At 43.2% G+C, this 22,976-nt stretch overlaps 1 pseudogene across 1 annotated transcript in view; it reads right to left on the bottom strand.

Moving 5' to 3' along the window:
* LOC143738898 (uncharacterized) overlaps positions 1–22,976 on the bottom strand; it is an 84,809-nt pseudogene that overhangs the window by 34,324 nt on the left and 27,509 nt on the right. Inside the window, exons 9-14 of the transcript XR_013204069.1 lie at positions 20,370–20,414; positions 18,423–20,247; positions 18,043–18,216; positions 4,400–4,564; positions 3,636–3,809; positions 2,231–2,404 (exon numbers count right to left, since the gene is read on the bottom strand). The product of XR_013204069.1 is annotated as an uncharacterized LOC143738898 (transcript). The remainder of the gene's footprint in view (positions 1–2,230; positions 2,405–3,635; positions 3,810–4,399; positions 4,565–18,042; positions 18,217–18,422; positions 20,248–20,369; positions 20,415–22,976) is intronic.

The raw sequence follows: 22,976 nt of genomic DNA, 5'->3' as shown, positions 1-22,976 counted from the left end.
AATACGTATGATAAAATGTATGCTTTTTACAAAGAAATACACTTGAAATATTGTTAAAATTGTTGTTGTAATTGTAACCTATTTGTAATTGGTTACAATTTCTAATTGTAAAATATATATATAGATAATTTATTTTGTCCTTGCATTCTTTGGGATCCTGTGACACACCTGTGTGAAAGGGCTAATTAATATGCAGCTCATTATGTATGCGGCACATTATCCGGCCTTTGTCTTCTCAGGTGTGAACCTGCCTCCACGCATATTGCCTTTCCAAACAAAAGGTGTTTTATAAAATTTTAATCAATGTATTGTTTTGTGTAAATGATTAGGAAGGATGATTTTCAGATCATTTTGAAGCAAAAATTCTAGGCAATAACACTCATTAGTCAAAAGTCTTGTGGACACATATTTAGTATGTGTTTTGTGGCCTTATTTCAGACACTTTAAGTTTTAGTTTTTTCAATAACCACGCATAAACATTATTCTCTAAAAAATACAAACATGTGCATACATGTTGCTCACATATTACGGTAGCCCCGTTTGTGTTATATAGAGTGAATTTACACCTTTGCCATTAACATGTTTATAAATAACTGAAAAAAGCACAAATGTCAGAGCATGTCAGAACACCTAAAGGACCCCAAAAACCCCTTAGACCTCAGAGGGTTAAAGGATAAGCTCCCAGCACTTCACCCACACATCGCAACAGAACCGTTTTCGGAACTGAAACTTAGGAATTTACCACGGTTCCAGTATTTTTCAAAACCACTAACGGTTCTGGATAAGAACCGATTGTCGGTTCCCAACCCTAGTTATTCAATTCAAATTCAATTCAAATTTATTTGTATAGCGCTTTTCACAATACACATTGTCTCAAAGCAGCTTTACAGAAATTGCATTTCGGAAATGTACATAGAAAAATACAGTTAGTTAATCAAGTATTAATTTATGGCATAACATATCGCCGGCTTTGAGTCGTCTCTTCACAGGCGTCGAGTCGTCTCTTCACAGGCGTTGGGGCATCTGAAGTCTCCGTGAGAGGCTGGATACAAACTGGAGCTGACGAACGCTATTTACCTCGGGACTAGCGTCCCGAGATAACAGCAGAAAGGCAGATGGGAAATAATTAGCATAGCTGATGTTCATAATGTTAATGCATTCGAACTGATTCAGCAGTAGTATTAAAGGTTAAGCATTAAGTGAATGCTTGGTTAAAGAGATGCGTCTTTAATCTAGTTTTAAACTGGGACAGCGAGTCTGAGTCTCGTACAATATCAGGAAGGCTATTCCAGAGTTTAGGAGCTAAATGCGAGAACGCCCTCCCTCCTTTAGTGGACTTAGATATCCTAGGAATGACCAGAAGCCTCGAATTTAGTGATCTTAAAGAGCGCGATGGATTGTATGGCGATAGAAGGTCTGTTAAATACGCAGGAGCTAAACCATTTAGGGCTTTATAGGTCAGTAGGAATACTTTGTAATTGATACGTAACTTAATAGGTAACCAGTGTAGAGATGATAAAATAGGAGTTATATGATCATATTTTCTTGATCTAGTAAGAACTCTAGCAGCTGCATTTTGCACTAACTGTAGCTTGTTGATTGAGGATGCAGGACAGCCAGCTAATAAAGCATTACAGTAATCTAGTCTCGAGGTCATGAATGCATGAACTAACTTTTCTGCATCAGAAACAGATAGCATGTTGCGTAGCTTAGCAATGTTTCTAAGGTGGAAAAAGGCTGTTCTTGTAATATATGAAATATGATTTTCGAAAGTCAAGTTGCGGTCTAGTATAACACCCAGGTCTTTTACTGTAGTGGATAAAGTAACAGGACATCCTTCTAAATTAAAGTTGTATTGTAAGGGATTTTGTGGGTAGTTTTTTGGACCAATAAGTAGTACCTCCGTTTTATCTGAATTTAATAGCAGGAAATTACACGTCATCCAGCATTTTATATCATTTAGACACTCTGTCAATTTAGATAAGTTAGTGTTTTCATCTGGTCGTGATGAGATATATAATTGAGTGTCATCACAGCTCATCACATCACATAATGTGAGTTATGACAGCATACTCTTCTCAGTGCTCTCGTACTGTGTAAAGTTTTTCCTCCACGTAGCTCTACTACAGACCCTATCGACATTTCACTCCCCTGTACACTTGAATATGGTAAGACTTAAATACAAATACATATATTCACAGGATGAGATGAATCTTGTTGCTCAACATACTTGAGTTTGTTCAGTTTGCAATTTGGATCCTTCAGTAGATCAGAAAGCATCTAGAGTCCTGAGTCTCCCAGGTGATTGACGCTCAGATCCAGCTCTCTCAGGTGTGAGGGGTTTGAACACAGAGCTGAAGCCAGATAACCACAGCCTTCTCCTGTCACCCCACAGAGCCGTAATCTACAAACACACACAGAAACAATGAAGATATCTGAGACTGTGACATCAATACTCACAACAAAATCTTTTTAAATCTGTTGAATAATTACACATACATTTAATATAAACTGATAAGAGATCTCTCTCATTTCATAAACTACAAATTCTGCTGAAAGGAGAATATGGTTCTGATCAGATATATACAGCCATCAAGCACTTACTGAGGCAGAGATGTTCACAAGTCTTTCATCTGAAGTTCGAATCGAGTCTCGAGTCATTTCATGCCTTACCAAAAAAAAAAAAAAAATTTCTCACTCAGAAATCCTATTTTTATTCTAGTTGTATTATATAGACAAAACCTCTCGGTTGCGTATGTAACCCTCGTTCCCTGAAGGAGGGAACGGAGACGTAGTCGACGTGTCAACTGATTGGGATCACGCTTAGGGAGCCTGTCATCTTCGAGTATTGATAAAATGAGCCAATGCACATTGGCGTGCAAGATTTTCACATCACACTCCGCCCCGCTGCACGGGTATAAATACGGAAGAGGATGCACGCACCATTTGTTTTTCGCTGAGGATCCGACCTGAGCTAGGAGTCAGCAGTGGTCCAGCAATAGTGGCGACGGGACTACGTCTCCGTTCCCTCCTTCAGGGAATGAGGGTTAGATACGTAACCGAGACATTCCCTTTCAGTCGCTCACGTTCGACGTAGTCGACGAGTCGACTGATTGGGATACCAATTAAAACCCCACTAGTGCATTGTGATGTGCGGTTATAAGGCCACATACACTTAGAGGGTGAAGGGAGACAGCCCTCGCTCCAACCCATCTTGCTGGAAAGAAGCACAGAGATACCGAACATCTTCGGGGGGTCTTCTCGTTAAGAGAAGCTGTATGGATTTCTTCTGCCGAGCACAAAAGATGATATCTTGAAGTTTTGGTGACCACTGACTAAAAAAAAAAGAGTGCCTTCTTTTGTGTTCAGCAAAATAAACGTAGTCATGCAGGTTTGGATAACGTGAGGCTGAGTAAATAATGACAGATTTAAAATGTTTGCGTGATCTGTCTTTTTCAGAAGGCCTACTCCTTGAGATTGATATTGTACCAAAGTAAATCAGTAAATATTTTCCTCCACGCAGCTCTACTACAGAGCCTTTCGACATTTCACTCCCCTGTACACTTGAATATGGTAAGACTGAAATACAAATACATATATTCACAGGATGAGATGAATCTCATTGCTCAACATACTCGAGTTTGTTCAGTGTGCAGTTTGAATCCTTCAGTAGATCAGAGAGCATCTTGAGTCCCGAGTCTCCCAGGCGATTGTCGCTCAGATCCAGCTCTTTCAGGTGTGAGGGGTTTGAACACAGAGCTAAAGCCAGATAACCACAGCCTTCTTCTGTCACATCACAGCCCCATAATCTACAAACACACATGAAACAATGAAGATATCTGAGACTGTGACATCAGGAACTCACAACAAAAGCTTGTTAAATCTGTTGAATAATTACACATCCATTTATTATAAACTGATAAGATATCTCTCTTATTTCCTAATTTATAAGTTCTGCTGAAAGGACAATATAGTTCTGATTAGATCTATACAGCAATCTAGCATATACTGAGGCAGAGATGTTCACAAGTCTTTCATCGGAAGTCCGAGTCAAGTCTGGAGTCTTTTATCACGAGTCCGAGTCGAGTCTTAAGTCATTTCATGCGTTACAAAAAAAAAATCATACTCAAAAATCCTATTTTTATCCTAGCTGTATTATTTAGGCAAAACATATGATCTATTATCTGTTTTGTCTGTAATAAAGGTTCTAAGATGTAAGGGATGATGTTAATCCAGCTTGTTACTTTATAACCCATTATAATGTACAAAACAATCGTCCTGGCTGGATTTAGCTCTACTACAGAGCCTTTCGACTGTACACTGTACACTTGAATATGGTAGGACTGAAATACAAATACATATATTCACAGGATTAGATGAATCTTATTGCTCAACATACTCGAGTTTGTTCAGTGTGCAGTTTGGATCCTTCAGTAGTTCATAAAGCATCTCGAGTCCTGAGTCTCCCAGGTGATTGTCACTCAGATCCAGCTCTCTCAGGTATGAACACCGAGCTGAAGCCAGATAACCACAGCCTTCTCCTGTCATCTTACAGCGCCGTAATCTACAAACACACAGAAATAATGAAGATATCTGAGACTGTGACATCAGGAACTCACAACAAAAGCTTGTTAAATCTGTTGAATAATTACACATCCATTTATTATAAACTGACAAGAGACCTCTCTTATTTCATAAACTATAATTTCTTCTGAAAGGAGAATAAGGTTCTGATCAGATCTATACAGCCATCTAGCACATACTGAGGCAGAGATGTTCACAAGTCTTTCATCTAAAGTCCGAGTCAAGCCTGGAGTCTTTTGTCACGAGTCTGAGTCGAGTCTCAAAGTCATTTCATGCCATAAAAAAAATAATAAAAAAATCATAATCAAAAATTCTATTTTTTTATTCTAGCTGTATTATATAGACAAAACATATGATCTATTATCTGTTTTGTCTGTGATAAAGGTTCTAAGATGTAAGGAATGATGTAAATCCAGCTTGTCACTTTATAACCCATTACAATGTACAAAACAATCGTCCAGGCAACAAAACAAGTGGTCATTTTTAATAGAATCTCTAAGTGGATACAAGATGGTGCCAGTCGCGGTGCGTTATACAGTGGCGTTGTTATTGACGACAGTCATTATCAGTAAACATCAAACCTTAGAATGTTTAACCCTCTGAGGTCGGCTATCGCGAGGTCGAATAGTCTCGCTTTTTTTCTTATCAGTGCAAAAGAGACTCAAATAACTCCATCGATTTTTGTCATACAGGCAAGTGTTATACATCATTAAAAACTGTTAAATGTCTTCTTTTATTTGTGTACACTAATAATAAAAACAAAAAGTTTTTTTTGTAAAATAAAGAAAAAAAACATGATGCGCGTTTTGTCTTCTCTCTCAATGTGAAGTTCATTGTGAAACGCAACAGAAAATGATATGTAACTCAGCCAATACTTGCCACCCACACGTGAAAGTAATGTGTTTACAAAGCTTGAAGTCTCCTTTTTTTAAATGAAGTAAATCATATCAAAAACAAATATTCTCGGTTTAAGAAATCCGTATGAAAGCAATGACATGTATAGTTTCTCCAGCCCGAGCTCATTAACTTTAATGTGACCACACCCCCACGCGTGCAAGCTGTACTCATGCAAATTATCCACGTGAAGGAACGCAGAGCTGTTAACCCTCTGAGGTCTAAGGGGTTTTCGAAGGTGTAAAATCACTCTATATAGCACAAACGGGGCTACCGTAATATGTGAGCAACATTTATGTACATGTTTTTATTTTTTAGAGAATAATGTTTATGCGTGGTTATTGAAAAAAATAAAACTTAAAGTGTCTGAAATAAGGCCACAAAACACATACTAAATATGTGTCCACAAGACTTTTGACTAATGAGTGTTGTTGCCTAGAATTTTTGCTTCAAAATGATCTGAAAATCATCCTTCCTAATCATTTACACAAAACAATACATTGACTTAAATTTTATAAGACACCTTTTGTTTGGAAAGGTAATATGCGTGGAGGCAGGTTCACACCTGAGAAGACAAAGGCCGGATAGTGTGCCAAATACATAATGAGCTGCATATTAATTAGCCCTTTCACACAGGTGTGTCACAGGATCCCAAAGAATGCAAGGACAAAATAAATTATCTATATATACATATTTTACAATTAGAAATTTTAACCAATTACAAATAGGTTACAATTATAACAACCATTACAATTTTAACAATATTTCAAGTGTATTTCTTTGTAAAAAGTATACATTTTATCATACGTATTAAAAAAGGTAAGGATTCATTACTTTGAATATTGGAACAAACACTATAATAACATCTTAGTTGACAATTCAATATACCTACTTTTTTTTGGCAAAACATCATACTATAGTATATTTAACTATGAGCAGAAATTGGTGAACAAAAGCTTACCTATTTAATGTGACAGTAGTCTTTTTTACAGTCAAAACTTTATAATCTATCCAAAACTAATCACAAAATCTTTTCTAAACATTCATATTTAGTCAGTAACTTATTGTGTATGATATATTAGCATATACATGTGAATTTGCAGTTTGTTGCCTATACAGACATTTTATTTCAACATATTTCAGTCTATTTTTACTCATCTTAGTAGGCTATAGCAATATAGTTTGGATGTGTTCATGTAAACATAACGTTTACTAATGTAGGTGCGAGAGTGAATGAACGGCACAGACACGCGCTGTAAAACTGTAGTAAACAACAGCCCGCACGCCTGTGCCGTTCATTCATCATTTAGCCTACACACAGACACGCAATTCATATTTAAACAGTCTTTTTGCGGTTTACAGTCAGACACTATTCAATATCGTGATTAGAACAAAGCACTTAAGAATAAATGACTTACTACATCAGCTGGATCCGTTGCTCCTCGAAATGAAACTACCAGCACTTCTGGTACATTTTCCAGGGTTATTAGATAGTATTATTGCTCACAGCGTAGGGATAAACACGATGTGTTTTATAATGCAGCTGGTGGGCGTTGAAATGTTTGAATGCCTTGCCTTGGGGGTCAATATCACCATAGAGTGCCTTCAACCTCACAATACTCACACATTTTGATTTTAATTTACCATTCGCTTTATGTCATGTCATAGTAGACATTCAAATACTATAATACATATATTATCTGAACTCCCACAATTTTTTTATTTTTTATTATGGGTCATTTTTTAGAGCATAAAGCATAGATATGTCCACCCTGTCGTGGACATATAAATTACTGTTAAATATGTTTTCATTGCATTATTAAGATACAAATGATACTTTCTGAAAGGTATGATGTCCCTTTCCTAAACAGGGTTATTTGTTTGCTTTAAAATTATAAATACATAAAAGATTTTATGTAAATCATGTGTTTTTAAAGAAACTCGTACAATTCGCACATGTATTTTTTTCTTATTTGGAGAAATATTTGATTATTTGGATGCAGTTTTTTATTTTGCATGTTATGGCCCCCACACCTAGCACAATGGATTATATAGGTATGATTAAATTATTATTTAAAATATTATTTAAAAATACCAAGATGACAGGGTGGACAAGCCCACGACAGGGTGGACAAGCACACGACGGAGTGGACACATAAAGCAGAACACAAAAAACATGACAAAATATGACAATGAAACATTTATTCAACTTAAAAAAATAAATATATAATTACATTCTCAATCACATTGATATAACTGAGAATTTAGAATGGCCTCTCTGGTTGAGATGAAAAAGGCAAAGAGTTCAAAAACCGGCCCGTCTTTTCAGCAAAATGTTAACATAAGGAAAATTATAATAACAATACATGACAAGGCAAGTACATTAAATGTAACAATTAGTTTTTTATTTGTGGCCAAGAAATATTGTAGTAAATATGTTCCATCAATTTGTAACATTTACAACACGTGGAACAACTTGCCCCAAACTGGCGCAATTTCTGCCGCACTCAGAGGCATGTCCTGAGAACAGCAATGATTTTATGTTTTTTTATATAACAAAATATGATCTTGTTATATTATATTATATTATATGTTTCCATAAAATGCAATATAACATTTCTATAAATTGCAGTATTAACTACAAATGAATGCTATGTCCACCCTGTCATGTGTATGTCCACCCTATCGAGTCTAAGTGGCCGACAGGGTGGACATTTTGGAACATAGACAGGTTGGACATTTTGAGCTTCAATTAGCATATTAGCTTACAACAAACTGTGACTAGGTAAATAGTTAGTCTGGTTGTTGAAGAGAATTTGGTATATTAAAACGTACATATTTGGAAATTATTGTATTTTAATCACTTCCGGTATATTTTATGCCGACAGGGTGGCCATGTTAAGCTTTGGCAAAACAAGTAAGCAAACTCATATGAAGAAAATTTGTTAGTTGTAAAATCAGCAGCTACTCACCTCAGAAGGTGAATTTCCCACCACTATAGAGATACAAAAATCTGTTGTCCTGATGTTACTAAAGGGGGTGGCCTATTCTTAAAGGGGCAGATTCCACAATACGACAGGGTGGACAACCATTTAAGGGACATGGACAAACTCTTCTTTTTTATTAAATAAAAATACTGTTTTTATTATAAACTGATCAATACACCCAATTTGAGTAATATCTTATTAAACAAAATATTAATAGGAAAAAATAAATAAAAAATAAATATGATTTGACTATTTTACTCTCATTCAAATTTGATGAGCAGTGCCTGGGACATAGCAAAATAACATACATCCTCTTATACAAAACTATAGAAAATTTTGAAAATGTATCTAAAGAGCCAAATAATGCTACTGCTATGAATAAAAAAAACTTAGCCTTATATAACACACCCTTTCATAGTCATTTGTATGTTAAGTTATAATGGAAAATTAGTTCTTTATGTTCAGGACACCAAAAGGCACCCTACAGTGATATTGACCCTTAGATCATTTGCGTTTGAATACCGCGTGCTCTCCGTGGGCGTGGCACATTAACGCGTAATTATATATAATGAGCTGGAAAGAAAAAGACAGACATCTCTCTCTTTTCATACAGATTACATAAACTGAGAATATTTGTTTTTTTATATAAATTAATTCATTTAAAAGTGGTGCGTTTTTTTTTAAGCGGTTTTACAGTTAATTTTCGGACGCGTTTCAGAATGGACTTAACTGACCGAGAGAAGGTAGAACATGCATCATGTTTGTTTTTCTTTATTTGGCGAAAAGCACAACACTTTGTTTTTATTGTGAGTATCCACAAAAAAAATAGACACTTATCAGGATCTAATGATGTACAACACTTAATATGTAAGATCAAAATCAACAGAGTATTTTGAGTTTCTTTTGCACAGATAAGAAAAAAAGCGAAAACCCTCGACCTCAGAGGGTTAACGCCCTCATCAGCTCTAAACAAAGAAGCAGCGACTCCAGTATTTCTCTGCTTTTCATCAGTTTGGAAGAGTGTTTTTGCTGTGGATTTACCTTGGATTTACCTCAGAAGAAGACGTTTTGATTATGTGAACAATTTTTAAGGTAAGAGACATAATAGTAAGTGTTTAATTGTTGCATAAACTTTACATTGTAGCTACTAAACTGGTGCCAGCCTAAAATATTATGAAATGAGATACAAGTATGCTAGTATGAGTGTTTATTCAAATATGGTGAATATTTTAATGTTTAGACCTGTGTTTACTGTTAAATACTGTGTTTGTGGATATCTGCTCAAACGTAGATGTATAATGTAACAGTAATGTTTCATAGTTTGGAGCGGCTCGATCGCTGCACGCGCTGAGTTTGGGTCTGAGTCACACTGTGCGTTTGAAAAGCAAAACACGCCAAACATTAGGCTTCACACCAAACTCATCTCATTTCATAACGAATAGAAATATTGGAAGTAAAATATGATAAACAATATATGTTTGTCTAGTGTAGTGTTACTGAAGTGTTCAATTATAGGCTGCCTGCTATCTAGGCTATTGTTATTATTTTATGCAGCCCTACACATGCCTATATACAAGGCACAACAAACTAGGTGTTCGTATATATATTTACAAAATTCATATACATATATACACTGCTGTTCAAAAGTTTGGGCTCGGTAAGATTTTTTATGTTTTTAAAATAAGTCACTCACCAAGGCTGTATTCATTTGATTGAAAATACAAAGCAAACCCAGTAATATTGTGAAATATTATTTCAATGTAAAACAGCTGTTCCCTTTCGTTGTCACTCCGAGTTACGTCGGATGACGACGAATGGGGTTTCGCTTAAAACACCTATCGACTTCGAGTATTACAAAACGAGCCAATGGCAAAGAAATGCCATGGGTCTGCGGAATTTGCATAGCGTATCTCCGCCCCACCTCGTGGGTATAAAAGGAGGAAGCCGGCAGCAAGCAGATATGTTTTCGCTTCGGAGCCAAGAGTATTTCTTCACTCCACAGTCATCTCTGACTTCGCTCTACGAGACGAGCTTCTCTCTCCGGTGTTGGTGTGACGGCGATCTGCAGCGAGCTCACAGTGCCTGCTGATCTCTGCAGTAATCTGCCAGTGTGTGTGTGTGTCTCCCTGTGTGCTTCAACATCGCGGAGTTTTTTCTCCTCTCATAAAAGAGCTCGCACGCGGCACGTCTTTTTAAAGACGGCTCGCCCGTGCATTTCTGGTTGCAGCGGACTGGTATCGGACTCTGATGGGCACGAGCGCTGTCTACTGTGTTTGCGCTTTGAACAGCGTTTGTGGGTCACTCATGTTCTCGCCGGGAACGTGATCATCGGGTCATATATAGGTCGAGACTCCGTGAACTCGCAAGAATGAGAGTCCCCTCATCCACCCCCCGATCTTCGGCTGGTGGCCAGGGTGACCTGAGGGTTACGGTCTGGATCAAGGCGCCGACTATGTGTCCGCGACCCCAGCCCACCTCTTCAATGACGGTGCCCGCTAGTGAACTGCTGATTCCCGCGAGTCTACCCTCTGGTGGCCCGCGTGTTTCAGTTGAAGCTACAGAGGAAGATGCCATGTCTGTTGCAGCATCACTAGGTGGGTTTGAGTCTTCTGGAAGTGAGGGCTCGTCACAGCTGCCACCTTCCGGTGTGCATACGGCTGTGCCTGAGTCTGATCCGGAGATGACGGCCATGCTTTCCTGGGACGATGGGTTTTGGGTAAGGCCGCCGACCCTCGTCCACGGCAAACCCCAATACCTCTCTTCCCGGACGTGCATGATGAGATCTCAAAGTCCAAGAAGACCCCCTTGTCTTCTCGGGACCGCTCGCTGATCTCATCCGCCTTTCCTCCCCTCGATGTGGCCGCTGCCCATGGGTACACTGGGGTCCCCCCGGCTGAACGCTCTGTTGCGATGCTATGTGTCCTCAGAGTGCTTCTTCTTGGCGCAATCCTAAGCACCTGCCCGTGGCCTGTAGTTTTTCGTCTACGCTTGTGGCGAGATCCTATAGCGCCACGGGACTGGCAGCCGCCTCACTGCATGCCATGGTCATTCTGCTGGTCCACCTGACCCAGATGCTCATGGACCTGCACGAGGGCGGGACTGACCCAGGGCTCTTCACTGAGCTGCGCACCGCCACTGACCTTGCTCTCTGAGCGACGAAAGTGGCCGTATGCTCCCTGGGTCAGGTGATGCTCACCATTCTGTGGCTGAACCTGTCTGATGTGCTGGATGTCGCGCGGACCCGTCTGTCCGACATTCCCATATCCCAGGTCGGCCTCTTCGGCGGTGTGGTTGAGGGTTTGCCCAACAGCTCTCAGCCACCCATGAGCAGACTGACTTTGATTCTGTCCCGACGGCCCCGCCGTCCGCTCAGATCCCTCGGTCTGCCCACCGCCGAAGGCGCCCTCCCGCGGCTCCCACCCCGCCCGTTCACGGGCCGGCTCTGGGGGCCGCGGGCGGACGCCACAGCCCTCTCCAGCCCCGCCCCCCGCTACACGCCGGGTTAAGCGGCGCTCTTGAGACGGGCTCCTCGGCGATGGAGCAGAATGAGGTTGATTCTGTCCCGTCGGCCCCGCCGTCCGCTCAGATCCCTCGGTCTGCCCACCGCCGAGGGCGCCCCCCCGCGGCTCCCACCCCGCCCGTTCACGGGCCGGCTCTGGAGGCCGCGGTCGGACGCCACAGTCCTCTCCAGCCCCGCACCCCGCTACACACCGGGTTAAGCGGCGCTCTTGAGATGGGCTCCTCAGAGATGGGACTCAGTTCTTTCCAGGAGTTGGTAGCAGGACCACTCCTTTCCCCAGGGGAGGGCCGGGGAAGAATCCTTATTCTCCAAAGTGCTGACTCTCCCGTCTCTGAGCACAGAGAGTTCTCGGACGTCACAGAGCGCCGCCCACAAGCCGTCCACGGACAACTTCGCCCCTGTCCCCCTCTGTCGCCAGACCCCTGGCAGAGCAGGCCCCCGCGGGACGACCAGCCTGGTCCTCCCCTGGTCCCCTCTGCCAGGGCACGGTTGCTGACTGTGCCCCCACATCGGGCCGCTATGCCGTCCACGTCTGGGCCAGTTACTCCGCTTCGCTGCCCCTCCGGGGGGACGCCTGTGGTTCGCATGCTCCCGCTGGTTCAGCTCCTGGGAGCCTGGTTAGAGCTTCCCCGTCTGTCCTGCTGGGTCGCACGGACCATCAGGCTCGGCTATGCGATTCAGTTTGCACGGTCTCCTCCCCGCTTGGGGAGTCCGCTCCACTTTTGTCGGTGGCTATGCCCCCATCATGAGAGCAGAGATTGCCACCCTGCTGGCGAAGGGTGCAATCGAGACTGTCCCTCCAGCCGAGATGAGGTCCGGCTTCTACAGCCCCTACTTCATTGTCCACAAGAAAACCGGTGGGTTACGGCCAATCCTGGACTTGCGCGTGCTGAACCGCTCCCTAACAGGATGCCGTTCAAGATGCTCACCGCCAAACGCGTTTTCGAATGCATACGGCCCCAGGATTGGTTTGCAGCGATCGACCTGAAGGACGCCTACTTTCATGTCTCCATTCTTCCTCGACACAGACCGTTCCTCCGGTTTGCTTTCGAGGGGCAGGCATACCAGTACGCGGTTCTCCCTTTCGGGCTAGCCCTGTCTCCTCGCATCTTCACGAAGGTCGTCGAGGCTGCCCTTGTTCCCCTTCGGGAACACGGGGTTCGCATCCTGAGTTATATCGACGACTGGCTGATCCTAGCTCACTCTTGAGATCAGGTTTGCGAACACAGGGACCTAGTGCTTCGGCACCTAGCTTGTCTGGGCCTTCGGGTCAACTGGGAGAAGAGCAAACTTTGCCCCGTGCAGAGGATCTCTTTTTTCGGTATGGACATCGACTCGGTCGCCATGTCCGCGCAGCTTACGAGCGAGCGCGCGCAGTCACTGCTGACTTGCCTGAGACAATTCAAGGGCAGGAGTGCGGTTCTACTGAAACTCTTTCAGAGGCTCCTGTGGCATATGGCATCTGCAGCCGTGGTCACGCCGCTCGGATTGCTTCATATGAGACCGCTTCAGCTTTGGCTTTGCGACCGAGTCCCGAGGTGGGCATGGCAACACGGCACGCTCCGAGTACCAGTTACTCCGACCTGCCGTCAGTTCTTCACTCCGTGGTCGAACCTCAGTTTTCTCAGGGCAGATGTCCCCCTGGAACAAGCTTCCCGGCATGTTGTTGTCTCAACAGATGTCTCCACCAAATGCTGGGGCACCATGTGCAATAGACATGCAGCTGCGGGCTCTTGGACAGGACCCCAGCGGCTATGGCATGTCAATTGCCTCTAGTTGTTGGCAGTACGCCTTACCCTGCACCGCTTCCGGGCGCTGCTCAGGGGTCAACAAGTACTAGTCCGATCAGACAATACCGCCACAGTAGCGTACATCAACCGTCAAGGTGGTCTACGCTTGCGCCGTATGTCACAACTCGCCCGCCACCTCCTCCTATGGAGTCAGAAGCATCTGAGGTCGCTTCGAGCCATTTTCATTCCCGGAGCGCTGAACTGTGCAGCCGACGAGCTCTCACGGCTTCAGCCACTCCCTGGAGAATGGCGACTCCATCCTCAGTCGGTCCAGCTGATTTGGGACCAGTTCGGGGACGCACAGATAGATTTGTTTGCCTCCCACGACTCGACCCATTGCGCCCAGTTTTATTCCTTGACCGAGGGCACGCTCGGCACGGATGCTCTAGCGCACAGCTGGCCGCAGGGCCGCAAGTATGCGTTTCCCCCAGTGAGCCTTCTTGCGCAGACCTTGCGCAAGGTCAGGGAGGACGAGGAGCAGGTCATCCTGGTTTCCCCTTACTGGCCCAGCCGGAGCTGGTTCCCCGAACTAGTACTCATCGCGACAGCACCTCCCTGGCCGGTCCCTCTGAGGAAGAACCTTCCTTCTCAGGGACGGGGCACCCTATGGCACCCTCGTCCCGATCTCTGGAACCTCCACGTGTGGCTCCTCGACGGGACGAGGCAGGTTTGAGTTCCCTACCACCAGCGGTGGTGGCTACCATCACTTCCGCTAGGTCGTCGTCCACGAGACACGTCTATGCGTTGAAGTGGAACCTCTTCGTCAGCTGGTGCTCTTCTCCCCGAGAAGACCCCCGGAGATGCTCGATCAGCGTTGTGCTTTCCTTCCTTCAACAGGGGCTGGAGCGAAGGCTGTCTCCCTCTACCCTAAGGTCTATGTTGCTGCTATTGCCGCACACCATGACCTCATCGAAGGTAAGTCGGTGGGGAAGCACAACCTGGTCATCAGGTTCCTGAGAGGAGCGAGGAGACTAAATCCGCCTCGCCCTCCTCTCGTTCCCTCTTGGGACCTCTCAGTGCTAACTGTCCTGAAGAGTGCTCCGTTTGAGCCACTGCAATCAGTCGAGCTTAAATTCCTGTCTATGAAGAAAGCGCTCCTGGTTGCTCTGGCCTCCATCAAGAGAGTAGGGGACCTGCACGCATTCTCCGTTGACGAAGCGTGCCTGGAATTCGGGCCGGCTTACTCTCACGTGATCCTGAGACCCCAGCCTGGTTATGTGCCCAAGGTTCCTACCACTCCCTTCCGGGACCAGGTGGTGATCCTGCAAGCGCTGACCCCGGAGGAGGCAGACCCAGCCTTGGCACTGCTCTGTCCAGTACGCGCCCTCCGCGCCTATGTAGACAGGACGCAGTGTTTCAGGACCTCAGACCAGCTCTTTGTCTGTTATGGTGGGAAGCTGAAGGGAAAGGCTCTCTCCAAGCAAAGGTTGTCTCACTGGATAGTGGACGCCATTGCTTTGGCATACCAGCAGCAAGGTCGACCGTGCCCCCTTGGTGTGACTGCCCACTCCACCCGCATTGTGGCATCCTCTTGGGCTCTAGCGCATGGCGCCTCGCTAACAGACATCTGCAGAGCTGGAGGCTGGGCGACACCTAACACATTCGCCAGATTCTACAATCTCCGAGTGGAGCCAGTGTCCTCTCATGTACTCACTTCAACCAGCTAGTACTGGGCCCGCTCAGGTGTCTTCGCTTGCTCGCCATTCCACTCCACGGACTGGATACATGCGATATTCTCCTCAGGTGAGCTTCCCCGAAAGCCCTGAGTTCCTCCAGCACTCCTGACGTTGGCGCCAGTGTCTATTGCCTGTGCGTCGGCTAGGTGCCTCCCGTGTGCATGGTCCCTCCCCTGAGCGACCCCCACATGTGTATTTCCACTGTAAGCCTCTCGGAGCATGTGTCTTTCCCTTGGAAAGCCACCTTGCCACCCCTGGGGTTGAAATATTCCACCTGCGGCTGGATACCCCAGTGTTCTCCATATGCTCCTTCGGGTCATATGTGTATTCTCTAAGTCCCCCCCCCCCTCCGGGTTGGCATTAATTGGATACTTCCCTTAGCTTGGGATATGCTTCCCAGTGTACCTTGGTATTCCTGTGTTAAATGGAGTCCTTCGTCCTGTCTCGACAGGGATCTCGATTTACGCAGGGCACTGGAAGACAGCTGAGAAGGTGGCGTGATTAGACTGGTAACCCCATTCGTCGTCATCCGACGTAACTCGGAGTGACAACGAAAGGGAACGTCTACGGTTACGTATGTAACCCTCGTTCCCTGAGTAGGGAACGGAGACATTACGTCTGCCTGCCACTTTCCGCTGTACCGCGGGGATCGCCTGAGCTCAGTCTTGGCTCCTCAGCGAAGAAACATATCTGCTTGCTGCCGGCTTCCTTTTATACCCACGAGGTGGGGCGGAGATACGCTATGCAAATTCCGCAGACCCATGGCATTTCTTTGCCATTGGCTCGTTTTATAATACTCGAAGTCGATAGGTGTTCTAAGCGAAACCCCATTTGTCGTCATCCGACGTAACGTCTCCGTTCCCTACTCAGGGAACGAGGGTTACATACGTAACCGTAGACGTTTTCTATGTGAATATATAGTAAAAAGCGTAATTTATTCCTGTGATCAAAGCTGAATTTTCAGCATCATTACTCCAGTCTTCAGTGTCACATGATCCTTCAGAAATCAGTATAATATGATGATGTGATGCTCAAGAAACATTTATGATTATTATCAATGTTGAAAACAGTTGTGTACCTTTTTTTAGAATTCTTTGATGAACAGAAAGTTAAAAACAACAGCATTTATTTGAAATAGAATCTTTTGTAACATTAAACACTAAAAGAAGTGTGAGTCTCATTCACATGAGTCTCTGTACATGAACATATTAAAATGAAAAATCAAACACCTTGGACATGACAGGTATGTAGGCTACTATGTTTCAGGAATGGCACAAAGGTGTGTGACTGTTTAAGTCTTTGTCTTTAGATCAGTGTGTTTACTAATGTGCTTTTTGTCCTTTGTTGTGTATCTTTGGATTATGTTATGTTGTAAATAAATCCAGACAATCTAAAAGCCATTCTTTTTTAATTTCTCCTCATTCTTTGTGCAAGGCACCTCATAATGATCAGGCCTGATAGCACCTGATAGGGCCATTAGGGGAGGGTCTTTGCCTTTCTCAGGTGTAAAATGCATTCATATTAATGAGAGATTCACGCCTCCTCGCATAAAGCTTTCTCACACAAAAAACGTCATACAAATTTTAAATCAATATATTGTCTTATCTAAATGAGTATGCAGGATGATTTTCACATAGTTTTGGAGCAAATATTCTAGGCTACATGATACAATTTTCAAAAGTCTTGTGAAGAAATAATCACTATGGGTTTTATGACCTTATTTCAGTGACATTTGTTTTTTGTTTTTCACAAACCATGCATAAAAGTTATTATCTTAAAACTACAAACTTTTACATACATGCTGCTGACATATTACTGTAGCAGAGTTTGTGCTGAATACTGTAATAAGACTTTAGCGATGAAAATGTCACAAGTAACAGAAATAAGCACAAATGTCAGAGCATGTCAGAACACCTCCAGGACCCAGAAAACACCTCAGACCCCAGAGTGTTAAGTCAATAGAAAACTGTACGCATGCTGATTGTGATATGTTAAAATATGCGCTTTAATAATAAATGGATTAACATCGTTCTATCTATCACTCTCAACTCTCATAGACACATATACAGGTTTAACCCTTAGGGGTCCAACGTGTTTTTGGGGCCCTTGAGATGTTTTGACATGCCCTGACATTGGTGCTTGTTTTAGTTGCTAATTAACATATTAATGGCAAAAGTGTCATTGCACTGTATTTAGCACAGACAGGGCTATCATAATATGTGAGCAACATGTACATGTTTGTATTTTTGAGAGGGTAACGTTTATGCATGGTTCTTGAAAAAACTTAAAAAGTTTCTGCAATAAGGCCACAAAACACATACTAAATATGTGTCCACGAAACTTTTGACTAATTGATTAGAGTTGACTAGAGTTTTTGCTATTTTTTACAACATATATGCTTTTATATTAAGCATCATCAATACGGTGTATACTGAGTTTGATATATTAAAATCACTGTCTTTGATTACATTTTATTGTCTTTTGATTTAAGGCACGTTAAGCATTTTCATGTTAAGCGTTTTATAATATCATACTCTGTTTTTAGTGGATGAAATACTGAGGTGAGTGCTGTATAAGAATGAAGTGCAAACCTCAATATCTTCAGCTGACAGTTTGGACTCTTCAGTCCATCAGAGAGCAGCCTCACTCCTGAATCCTGCAGGTTATTGTTACTCATGTCCAGCTCTATCAGCGGTGAGTTTGGTGTCTGCAGGGCCACAGCCACAGTTTCACAGCAGGTGTCAGTGAGATCACAGGAGGAGAGTCTGTAAAAACAAGACATTTGTCCATGGCATGTATTGTGTGTTCATCTTGTAGGAACAGTGTTTGTTGTAACAGTAATAGGTTATGTCATGTTCTTTGTGAACATTCAAGCTTTCTGTAAAAATATAAATGTCATATATGCTAGAACTGATGTGACAGTTTCACATTGACAAAACTTTGATTAAACAGCTGTCAACACGTTTCTCACTTTGCTATTCTGCAGCATCTCACAGCTGGCAGGAGATTCATGCGGCTTCCCCATGTCCTGTACATCATCAGGTTGAGCTCCTCCAGCAACTCCTCTGACATCAGCAGTACGTAAGCCATCAATGAGCACATGGAAGACGAGAGGTATTCTTTTGGAGATGATCTGAAGTATCTTTGTATTTCTGTATATAATGAATTGTCCTTGAGCTCCAGTAAGCAGTAGAACAGGTTGACTGAAGTTTCAGGTGAGATGGTATTGTCCTGTTTTTTTAATTGTTCTTTAATGCGTTTGGTTATTTCTGTGACGCTGTCTTTGCTGTCTTCAGTCTGTGTGAACAGGCCTCTGAGCAGTTCCTGATTCGATTCCAGTGAAATGCCCAGCAGAAACCGTAAAAATAAGTCTAAATGTCCTTTCTGACTTTCCATTGCTTTCTCAACAGCCTTCTTTAGTAGATCATGTAAAGCAATATTTTTGTCTGGCTCGTTGATGTTGTCAGGCCCAAACTCAAATTGTGATTCTTCAAGGAAAAACTGCAGCTTGTCCATGTTCTTGTTCAGGTAGCAGAGGAACACGTGCACTGCAGCGAGGAACTCTTGAACACTCAGATGCACAAAGCAGAAGACCTTCATCTCATGAAGTCCAGCAGAAGTGTCATGAAAGATCTCTGTCAGCATTCCTGTGGACTCAAAATCTTCACTTACATCAATATCACATTCTGTCAGATCTTCCTCATTGAACAGTATGTTTTCCTTCTTCAGTTGTTCAAACGCTAGCTTAGCAAACTTTAGAATCATTTTTTTATTGGAATCTAAGAGCTTGGTATATTGTCTTTCTGTTTTACTGTCATGCTTCTGGCTCTTCATCTTCATCTGTATCAACAGGAAGTGTATGTACATTTCAGTGAGAGTCGTGTTGATGTTCTCGGCATCGTTCCCAATGGGGAAGTCCTGAAGAACAGTGGCTGTGATCCAACAGAACACAGGAATGTAGCACATGATGTAGAGACTAAAAGATTTCTTAATGTGTGAGATCATTCTGGAGGCCTGAGTCTCATCTTTGATTCTCTTTCTGAAATACTCCTCCTTCTGCTGGTCAGTGAATCCTCGCACCTCTGTGAACAACCCTACATACTCAGGAGGGATCTGATTGGCTGCTATTGGTCGTGATGTCACCCAGACGTGAGCTGATTGAAGCAGAGTCCCATTCACCAGACTTGTAAACAGTTCATCTACAGATGATCGCTCCTCAACACTCGTCACCATTCCTCTGTCAAAATCCAAAGCGAGTCGACTCTCATCCAGTCCATCAAAGATAAACGCAAGCTTACAACTATATATCTTACACCTCTTTGCTGTTTCCAGGTCCTTCAGTTCAGGATTAAATATCTGTAGAAATTCACGCAGACTGATCTCTCTATCTTCTTTAATGCAGTTAATCTTTCGGAATGGAAGCAGGAAAACACAGTCTATATCCTGATTGTCTTTTCCTTCTGCCCAGTCCAGAATGAACTTGTGCACTGAGACAGTTTTTCCAATACCAGCGATGCCTTTAGTCAGCACAATCTTTTTTTTATTTTTGTTCAGGCTAAATACATCATTGCATTTGATTGGCCTGTCCTGTGATTTATGGGGTTTAATGCCTTTATCAATCTGCATAATCTCATGTTCTTGATTTACTTTTTTAAGATCCCCCTCCGTAATGAAGAGTTCTGTGAATACATCCTTGAGATGTGCTTCATTTTCCTTTTTACACTGAAAAATGAGTTCTACTTTCTCCTTCATGTTCATTTTGTGAGTTTTCATGAATTGCTGCAGCCAAGAATCATCTGTTATGAAAAATATAAATAAACAGGAAAAGGTGTGAACCAAACAACACTAGAAAATTAAACACAAAGGTTTTTCATTAATTTCTGATATCACTGTAAGGACGTGTCTAAGGTTAATTCACCTTGATTTTTTCCCCCTTTCTCAACTGGCTCTAATGATTCTTGCACTGAAAAGAGAAAGAAAAGAATGAGACTTTATGTATGAAGGTAACATGATGCCATAAAGAAGCACATTTGCAGGGTAAGATTTGTGAAAGTGTACATAAGTTTGTAAGCATAAGTTACATTTGCATGCACAAGAGAAAATTTGTAAAGGTATAAATTGCCTTTCAAGTGTAATAAAAACTTATTTGCAGCATTTTACTGTTATTCGTAAGTGTAATTCATTTATTGTGAAACTGCAGCTTAATGCTATCGCAAAATAAATAGGATCTGTATTCCTCTGACTTCCATTTTTCCACACATACACTTTTGGCATGTTTTTTTGGGCATAAATATGGCCAAAAGCACTGCAAGCCTGTGAACAGCAATTTGCAAGCGAAAACAACAGAGTCAGGAACTGCAAAACAGATTGATCGCATAAAAACCAATCTTCGTGTAAAAAAATTAACTGTTGCAAATGTCTGAATGACTTCTTGTGTGCATGGGGCAAAAAAGTTCCTGAAATAACTCGATTTGTACAGTTGCGTCTTTCTTTTAGCCGCACATGTTTTGACATGATTCTCTCACTCACTGAGTTTTGCAAGCGCGAAGATGGTCCACCTTCATCATGTAGCCAATCCAGTGAGCTTCTCGCTGACTCTCGTTTTACTCTTATCTTATTGGTTCAATAAACACGCCAGTCGCCAGAACACAACTTTATCTTCATTTGGCTCAGAAACGTTCTTGTTGCCTCAATGGTTGATTTCCATTACACGAGAGTAGATGTTAAAACTTCATGCTGATTTGTACTCGGCTTTCGCCAAGATAAGCACCAACTAAGACGTAGCTTTACAGTAACCTATGCTTCTCCATCCATTTACGCTTCTTTCCATCTGGTGACGTGAATCTCCTTCTGTCTGGTGTTAATAGTGTATTTGCGCGTCAGCACACACAACGGCTGCAACCACAGTGCGGTCCCCCCATAACAACCCTCTGGATTGAGTGGAGTAGGGAACATCTCTAGGGTCTTCAAGTGGGCACCTTCCGTCCTCAGTGTTTCGTCGACTAGCCCACGACACCTCAAGAGGGCTCGACAGTGACTCTGGCGTCCCAGAGTCACCCCCCTCCGTCCCCCACTCAACTCAGCCCAGCTTACTGACCTCTACTTCCCTCTTGCTGCTGAGACCTAACCACAATCTCACAATCTCTCCGCAACCCAACCATACGTGTCAACCCGTTTGACTAAGGCTGTCGAGCCCCACTGGTGCGTTAATATGCAGTTTCAGTGGCAACGGTTCCGTATGGCATACCACCTACCGCAAAACACAATATCTGCCCAACCACCCGTCATTCACGCAATATACACAGGAACGTAATGACTGTAAATACTATACAACCTCTACAAATAAACCAACAGTGCTGCTGAGACCTAACCACAATCTCACAATCTCTCCGCAACCCAACCATACGCGCCAACCCGTTTGACTAAGGCTGTCGAGCCCCACTGGTGCGTTAATATGCAGTTTCAGTGGCAACGGTTCCGTATGGCATACCACCTACCGCAAAACACAATATCTGCCCAACATCCTGTCATTCACGCAATAAACACAGGAACGTAATGACTGTAAATACTATACAACCTATACAAATAAAACAACACCCTTCAAGTTTTCAAGAATTCTACGAAACCGTAGCATGGCGGCCTCTACTCAGCCAGCTAGAATCTTTCCGTCTCAACCACAGCCAGTTGCTGCTCCTTTCTGCTGCTTCAGATAAGTTCTTTACTGTGCGACGCAACTCTTGACCACTGAATCCGACGTCTCTGAGGAACCGGGTTGTAGAGTGTGCCACAAAACCTCGACAACCCACTTCCACTGGATAAACCTGGACTCTCCATCCTCGCTGTTCTGCTTCAGTGGTCAGATGAGCATACCGCAATTTCTTCCTCTCATATGCCTCATCTACCGCATCCTCCCATGGCACTGTTAACTCTATCAGTTGAACAATGCGTCCTGATCCAGACCACAAAACAATATCTGGTCGTAGGTTAGTGGTGGCAATCTCAGGTGGAAAAATAAGCTGTTGATCAAGATCAGCCAGCATCTTCCAGTCCCTAGCAGCTTCCAGTTGTCCTGGGCGAGAATTGGTGTTAGCACCTTTTCTTGGTGGTTGCTCGCCTGGGCGGAGGAATATTGTCTTCTGCGTGTAATGTTTTGCTAGAACAGGCGGCAACTTATTGGTCATACTACGCTTGCCTTCCAATGCAAAAGCCAAACATCGCAATACTTGGTCATGGCGCCAAGTAAACCGACCTTGGCTAAGAGCCACCTTACATCCTGTCAAAATGTGCCTTAATGTGGCAGGTGATGAACACAAAGGACAAGAGGGATCCTCTCCTACCCAGAGGTTTAGGTTCTGCAGTGATGGGAGAACATCATATGTTGACCTAATAAGGAAACTGATCCTACTCTCTTCCATTGACCAAAGGTCTTGCCAGCCCATTTTTCGTTGTTCCACACTCTCCCATCTCATCCACTCTCCCTGCTTGGCCTGGGAAATGGCCTTTATACATCTCATCCTCTCCTCCT

This window comes from Siphateles boraxobius, unplaced genomic scaffold (genome assembly GCF_051911475.1).
Source record: "Siphateles boraxobius isolate OS27281-9 unplaced genomic scaffold, OSU_SipBor_1 158, whole genome shotgun sequence".
NCBI lineage: Eukaryota > Metazoa > Chordata > Actinopteri > Cypriniformes > Leuciscidae > Siphateles > Siphateles boraxobius.
The sequence above is the reverse complement of the archived record's forward strand: the minus strand, read 5'-3'. Positions and strand labels throughout refer to the sequence as shown.